Below are 8,583 nucleotides of genomic sequence, written 5' to 3' on the forward strand. Positions count from 1 at the left end.
CTCTCTCTGCCACTTGAGGGTAAGTTCAGACCATGCTTGCTGACGAAAAGTGGCTTGGAAGAAAAGGGTTCTCCTGTCTTTTAAAAAGTTTACTTCTTAGAAAGGAGTTTGGTAGTTTTTTTGTTTGTTTTTGCGGTTTTCAATACCAAACCCTCCATTTTTCTCCGAGAGTTGTGGCCATTCTTGACTTGACATCAAACTGTACCTACAGATGACCTTGCCATTGCAACAGCACAGTGACAAATACTATCCTCATTTTATAGATCGAGGTGATGCACAAAACCTTAATGATTCACTGAGTGTGAGCTACTGGTAAAATAGACCAGCCTTGATGCAAGGATTTTAAATTCAGAACCGCACTTTATCATCTTTGTGAGCATCTCTGCTGTTCTTTATGACTGCCTCCACTTTACACCTTTCTATCAGCTCCTTTTTGTTTTGTGCCATCTCACAGAACTGTGGAATGGTTGAGGTTGGAAGGGACCTTAGGAAGTCACCTGGTCCAGCCCCTACTCAACCAGGACCACCTGGAGCAGATTGCCCAGGACTCTGGCCTGATGGCTTTTGAGTAGCTCCAGCTCCAAAGTCTCTGGGTAACCTGAGCCAGTGATCCTTCTTCTGTAAAGTGTTTTCCATTTGTTCACCTTGATCCATATCCAAACCTCTTTCTTAACCACTGTGTCATTGTAACAGGCAGATATGAAGCTGGTATTCTAAGCCCATCTGCAGAGCAGCAGCAATAAAACAGCCTAAAAAAAACTTACTGTCTGCTTTTCTGTCCTCAGCTATGAACAAATCTTTAAGAAATGTGCAAACAGTTCTGCTTTGTATAGTCCAAGTCTCATACAGCTTTGATGTGGAATTTAAAAACACAGACACAGCTGGATATTGGACGTGCACTTAAAATTTTAACCAGTCAGAATTGGGGCTAGCTGGTTGGATCACAGGTTACAAAAAACAGCTTTCTCACGGAATAGAAACCAGTCACAAACCTTATTCAGGGGACCAGCACTTAGTACACAAGGTTCTGTCCAGTTTTCAGTGTCCAGACAAGAAGCAGACAATTCTCTCAGTGATACAGATGCCCCAGGCTTTGCACAAAGCCATGGAATGTCTCATTCCAGAACAGTATAGAGGAAAACAAGAATCCACATTTTGGGAGTACCTACACATAGTTGCCAGTTCTCACAGAAATGGCAGTGGGGGTTAAAACTGCAAAATCTAACAGCAGCTCCCAATGGGACATTAGAGAGGAGACACTCCTGCTGACATTCAAAATAGAAGTAATTAGGCTCCAAAACCAAATTAGAAAAGTGGCAATTTATTAGGACTGCACTAACAGGCTGCAGGGAAGCTTAGGCTCTCCGTGACTGTTTATTACTTTTAATTCTTCTTTGCCACATACATCTCACAGCTTCCCTACCTATTGCCTAAGATCTAATCCCTGAATAGCAAGGTAGCAAACCTGAATATAATAATTAGCATTTATAAAGCATCCGGTGTCTTCAAAGGATTTAAGCATTAATTAATCCTCATAATCACCTCAGGATGTAGTTAAGTATAATATGGTGAGTGCTTTGCACACAGACACAGAGGCAATCAGAACACCTTGCTGCATCCAAAGGCTGTCCACATGTGCCCAGAGGGGCACCACAGGGCAGCATGAAGCATTACCAGGGCTCTGCTTGTCCGAGAACAAAGAGTCAACCTAATCAGAAATGCTAATCCCAAGCAGTAACATTTTGTGCTCAAATCTGTTCCTCCTTTCTTCACTGCATCTAAAAGCAGATAATACAGGAATGGACCAAAGGACAGTTCCATTGCAGGCAAATATCAAAAATATTAAAAACTAATCAACATACTAAAACTATATCAAAATAAAAGATGAACATGGCACAAGTTAGAGAATCCCTTTCTGGGTTGGTTTTTTTTTTTCCCTCTGGAGTAATTGAGTATCGCATGACCTAAGAGTAAATACTTTTGACACATTTGAAATAATAAAAGGGCAAATTTAGCCACCTACACTTCCAGCAAAGGGGGGAAAGGGAAGCTTTTACCCAAAGCTGCAGTATCTGCCATGTGGCAGGTGGCCTCACACATGAGCACAGCTGCCAGCATTAACAGCAGCACCAACACGTGCAAGCCAAAACAGATGGGGCAAACAGGTTCCTTTCTGCCTCAGATTAAAGTGCTCACATGTGGCCCACATGAGGTAATACAGCAACACCAAAGGCAGGGAGAAACCATTAAAACACAGTTGCAGAGGGACAGAATTGCACAGAAGAGGAAAATGTCAAGCAGGGGCTCTCAATAACTTTTTTCATAATTCATCCTGCCCAGAGTGTCACTTGAATATCAAGTAAGAGAGGGGAGGGTGCTGTGCCTATTCCACATCCACTTAATTTTTCTGCTCCAATTCTGATTATAATGGTTGTGCAGAAGGGAAACCTCCCTCTTCTCCTTGCTGATTTAGAGTGAGCAGATGGTGAAATTTTAATTGTCCTTTTTGTATTTCCTCCTTTTTATGGGTTCTTAAAATCTTGAGTCAAATCTTTTGTTTTGTTTGGATACCAAAAAGGAAAGCAAATTTCCATCATGCTGGTTTAGGAGGAGCCCTCCTTTCACACCCTTCTTTTAAAACTTTCCTGATACATTAAAGTAACTAGGAGAGAAATGTAGTCTTAAAACCTCCAAATGGAACATTTTGCCTGCAAGCACAGTTCACACAACTCTTAAATGAAAACAATATCCTCAAACTGTTTCCATTGTTGGACCACAACAATAATAAGTGGACGGTAACAATAATAAGTTTTGAGATGCAACTCTGCTATGCAAAAGCAAAGTTCAGTTTTCCATTTCATACATGTTAATGCATTTATCTATCAAAATATTTTATAGAGCTCTACTACTTTTTCTTGTTAATAAGCACTCCCATTTTCCAGGCTCTTACAGAACATGTCTGCAGGTAGATGTGGCATAAATAGCAATAGTATTTTAAAAATGAACAGGCCCTTACCTATCTTTTTCCTTTCCAGTCTATAACCTATTATGGCAAGGTTTTTAATGGTGCCATGAGACCATGAATTAATAAATACACATAAAGGAGTCATGGTGTGTAATATTTCCTAGCCATTTTTCACAATGCTAGTTGTCCAGATGTTGAAACAAATACAGATGACTTTCAAATCTCTAATCTATACTTTAAAATGAAGGCAACCAACAGCATGGAAGAGTTTGGTCTTGGCTATGTTATTATACAGATGAAGGATGTTAGCAAGGATTTCTAGGATTATTTTCTATCTAGCCATGACCTCCTGCTGTAAAGTATGTGCTGTGCAACTTCCAGCAATCCTCATCCTTTAACTGTAAACACACGGTCCCTCCATTTGATTTACTGAAAATGGTTTAAAAGACAGCCACATGGTCAGCTGCTATTGTTCAAATGCCTTCATGTCTGCAGAAGACAGCTGGAAATGACTCATGGGGTTAAACAGCAGCTTCTGAGACCTGTAACTGTGTTCTTTATTATTTTGGGTAAGATTTATACACAGTGCTACCTATGGCCAAAGTCCAGTCTAGGAATTAAAATCTTTAAATCATCTTTTTGGAAAGCTTCTTCTGTTTGTTTTCCACTCTGTTTGGTTTTCACTTGTAAATTTGTGACATCTACACCTACCCAGTAGCAAAAGTGCTAAAAGGGGAAACTAACTGTGAAGTACAAAACAAGAAACTGCCAACCCACCTACAGAATCTTTTTTAAAGCAGACTTTCGCTGCACCTGGGCATGGAACAAAAAGCACTCAGAAGCCTCATACCGTGGTGGGATGTATGTACCTAATTCCAAAAGATCTGACAACTTTCAGCTGATTAGAACAGCTTGTCTGGGAAGCTCCCAAGATGTTTTTGACAGCACCTCCTATCAATTAAACTTGTGTGAATCCAAAATAAAAATTAAGCTCGCTTGTCTTCTTACCAAGTTAATGACTGCAAACCACCCTACCCTAACTGGAGCTCGGGAAAGTCTGCACTTAGCGTAATGAGGTCTCTGTAAAACCATCCTGCTCTGAGTCTGCTCACCTGCTAAAACAACCTGTCTATCACCATCAGCCTTCCACAAAAAACTGTGTTTAAAAAACGTGCTTCAGTAAGCTGTAAGTCTAACATATATTGTAGATAGTGTAAAAAGCAGCACAGATGATTCAGTATTCATAAGAATGCAAAAGCTTTCAAAAGAGGTGTCTTACATGCAAATAAAAGAAATCCATGAAATACATTACCAGCTACTTATACATTGTAATTCATTTAACACTTTTCCACCTAGAATGTCTTTTGAATATCAGATGTGTGGTTAAAAATGAATATACACCCTTTCTAATACACCTTTTCACCTACAAATATACGCACTTTCAAATATAAAATCAAATTACTATTCTAATGGGCTTACTGCATTTCCATGCATGTCCACAAAAGGACATTTTTAAATTTGCAGCTTACTAGGCAGTTTTGAATTGTGGTACAAGTCTATGTACAGTAAATTTAAGCCTCTGGACAGCAGGCTTGCCTTTCTTAACTACCTTTCAAAGATTTCCTAAAACAGGTCCCTGGACCCCAAGGCTTCCAAGAACCACTGACTACAGACACACCTATGCTGCCCCTTGTCCTTCCTGCTGGATTTCACAACACAGAGTATTTTTTAACCCAATGTTCTGGACTCTTTATAAAATATAATTTAAAATGTTTGAAAATCAGAATGGATATATATATAAAGTAACCCCTTAACACATTCATACTGAGTGGGTGTGTAAGCATATTCTGAAAGGAATAATCATCTTTAGTGTCTGGAGAAATATGCTGCAGAATATTCTGTATATAAAAATTACTCTAAGTACACCAGTCTCTAACAAGCAGAATTCTTATGGATTGAGCCAAAAAGGATCAAAAAAGCTTTTGGCTGCTAATGTTGCAGAATCCCATCTGGTTTCATGGAACAACTTATTTTCCTCTCAATTTAAGCTCCCAGTAAGAAATAAAAAAAAAAAAAAAAAAAAAAAAAAAAAAAAAAGTGAGAGAGAGAGAAAATAAAGAAGAGACCTTTTCTTATGTATGCAAATTATATCCATAAGTTATTCCAAACAGGGAGAAAATACTTCAATCTTATTACAGAACAAACAGAAAAACAGAATCTAATTCTTGGCACACAAGTTCCACATAACAGTAAACAGTCTGTGTAACACACAGGAAAAGGGTAAGAAAGAAATCTCAAAGGACAAGTTTGTAGGAATTCAAGTGACTGTTGATTGGACTTTGCCTGGTTAGCTGGGTAAGTAACAGAATAACTGACCCCTCCCACACACTCATTTGTTTTGTGGGATTTTTTTTCTTTTTAAGCCCAACACAACAAAACCTTTAATAAAGGAAAGAAGATTTCTTTTAATACCCCAGAACAAAAATTCTGACTAATCCATGTTTCTTCACTCAGGCATTCATTGTTAGTAAAGTCAAGGAAGAAAACTTTGCTTTTTTAGCAACGTCAACACCATCACAAGGAAACTTCTGGTAAATGAGGATATGAATCTGCAACAGTCTTTTTATCTGATATTGTTCTTTAGAAATATTTTCTGTATTTAGTGCACAGCTCTAAATAAAACATGACTAAGAAGAAAAAGGGGTTTCTCTTCAATGGAAGATGGTATTTAGAGAATGCATTTAGTGTAGTTCATAAATAGTAGAGGTACTCTGTGCTTTCCAATTTTCAGGGTGTGCTGAACTGCTGCTGAAAATAAAGGCTCATGTTATCTCTGTGGTAAATCAATTCTCTGGATAAAGCTGTCAATTTTTCTTTATATTAGGAACTGATTGAAGTATTCCTATTTAGTCTGATGCCAGTATCAAACCACCTGTCATTCACTTCACAAGTCAGGCATTGCTGCAGCCTTTAAGAAATCACACAGACAGTTTGTATTCTGCATAAATTAAGGACTTAAATGCATTACCTGACATGATGACAGAACACACACCTCAAGGAAAGCATGGGACTTGTTACCCACAAAAAGAGGGGGGGTTTAATGCTTTTTTTAATCATTGCATGACAGAGTAGACAGAGAACTAAGTAGTACTTTAACAGTTATGGAATGGGTAAAAAGGAAATTTGGTACTTAAAAATATTCCTACAACCTGAACGATTTGATTTTGCCTAATGTCTTTTAATTTTCAGGAACTGTAAAGCTACAACATAACTTTATAATATTAGTAGTATATGTACCTATAACAGTAGTGGTAAATCAGCACTGAAGTGGCTGTTCTGCAATTGTTTTCTAACATAATAGTGATTGATCTTATTCTATAATGGTACCAATGAAAGAAATAGCAAGACTAAAAGATACAGCAACACTTTCTAACCACTAGATTGGATTAGTTTATAGATCAATTTAGCCTGCTTTGAAACTGCTGCCAATAATTTTTAGAGCATCGACTTGCTCTTGATTTAAAGATCAGCAGAGGACTTGGAAAACAATTATGCATAGGTTCCAGGCATCTCAAAATGGAGTAATACTTCCCTGTTGAAAACAACCTAAGGATGTAAAAGACCGCCTCGAGAAAGGGGGCTGAAGAGGGAATAAAAACAAGTATTATAAGAGAAAAGCACCACCTTTCTCAGCAGAAACATTCCACCCTTGAAAAGAAACCTTTCACCAATCCTTACTACTCTAAAGCAAGAATTAATGACTGGCCAACAACATCACCTCACAGACAGAAATGTTCAATTGGGTCCAAGTTGCTTTAATGTAATCCACTGATGATGTAATACATGATGAACAAAATCCTTGGAATATTGCTATCACTGAAAACAACATCCACTTTCTGGTTCATTGATTCCATTTGTTACTCATTACACCAATTTTCAGACACTTTTTTCCTTTTTACTTTATGCTAATAAATGTTGGTGGATAAGATTAAAACAAAGAGAGATTTACTTACAGAGTGATAGAAAAAGAATGATAGAAGAAAAAAAAAAGATTGCAAATTTCTTTTCCTAGTAACATCTTTAAACCTGTGTGATCATAAATAGATGATGCCAAGAACAGCAGTGATGCCTGACATTTTATTACTGACATAAAGATTCTAATATTTATTATTATTTACTCATGACTGCCTGTTTTTCACAAGTGACATTATGCCATTTCCTTCAAGTTGGAACCCCTTAATCCCTGTCCAATGGTTATATCCTGTATTTGTGGAACAAACTTTCCCAGTTCCAAGTGAAGCACACTACAAACTTGTACTTTTCCTAAATATTTAATTTGCATTATTCTTGGGGAACCTTGGCTTGTGGAGACCTCTTGCCAAGTTCTGCTGTTCTTTCACATGGTTCCAATCCCATGGTTTGAAAACTTTAGGATTGTTTCCCTTTTGGATTGTTTCCCTTTTAGGTTTGTACAGGCATGCCTCCACTCGTGCATTAACTCAGGTCAGGAGGGTATTTTAAAGACAGGCCTCACTAAGAGTGCTTTTGTTTACATGGCAGAGTTAGCTGGGAGGACACAAGCTGAATTCTTTTTTGGATCAAACTACACCTCAAAGCCAAGAGTGCACAGCATGCTCCAAGGACTGAGAAGCCCTTGGAAAGGCTCACGCTGAAGGAAACTGAGGCCACACAGATTAGGATATCAGGTTCGCAGCACCAGCTCTCTTTGCTCTGTAAAGGCAGTTTGATAGTCTGTATTGCCAAGCATCCACTTCAATCATTTATCGTGGTTACCTCACTGAGCCTCATGAGGCTTAAGTTTCTTTAATATTCACTAGCATGACTCCAGCCCAAAGAAATTTCCTCCACACATCCCAATTTCCTTGACTTTTGAAATCTTTCCTTACTGTCTTTTCTTCCCTTTATTGAGAACTATTAGGCAACTCTTCAGCAAACTAAATTTGGTTCAGTAACTATTTTGCTAGGCCTTCAATCTACTTACTGATCTTCAAAGACAACGTTGTTTGCCGAAAGACTGCCTAGCATGGAGTTGCTAAATTTACACTTCCTTTACTACACAAGTTACTCTGTTCTTCAAAGGTGCTCCCTGAATCCCAGAGAAATTACAAACACCCCCTTTCGAGCTGGTGCCTGAGTAATATGATTGTTATACAATTAAGTTCATCTCCTGGGAAACAGTTTGGGGAACACAGGATCATTTAATGGTAGACAGACATTAAGAGCCTAGCTTTCATTTCAAGGATTTATTTTGAAAAACAGTAGTGGGAGGGGGTTTCATGCTGTCATTAGGAAAGTGGGAAAAGCAAACACGGCTGATTTGCATGGTGAGATCCTGACATGCACTGAAGGAGAACAGTACATTATCACATACATGCTGTACTTGTGAGAGCAAGACTTTCATATGGCCAGGAAAATTCAACCAATTAAGTGGTAAATCCAACTGACTGAACAGTGGCAAATTAATTACCAAGTGCTGGTTCACACAAACACAGATGCTTCCCTAATGTAACTTACTGTGACAGGAGCTACAGAATCTTGAACTAAAGGATGGTTACAAAATATTACTAAAAACACTTGGCATTTGTTACAAGAGAGCA

This window comes from Vidua chalybeata, chromosome 2 (genome assembly GCF_026979565.1).
Source record: "Vidua chalybeata isolate OUT-0048 chromosome 2, bVidCha1 merged haplotype, whole genome shotgun sequence".
NCBI classification, from domain to species: domain Eukaryota; kingdom Metazoa; phylum Chordata; class Aves; order Passeriformes; family Viduidae; genus Vidua; species Vidua chalybeata.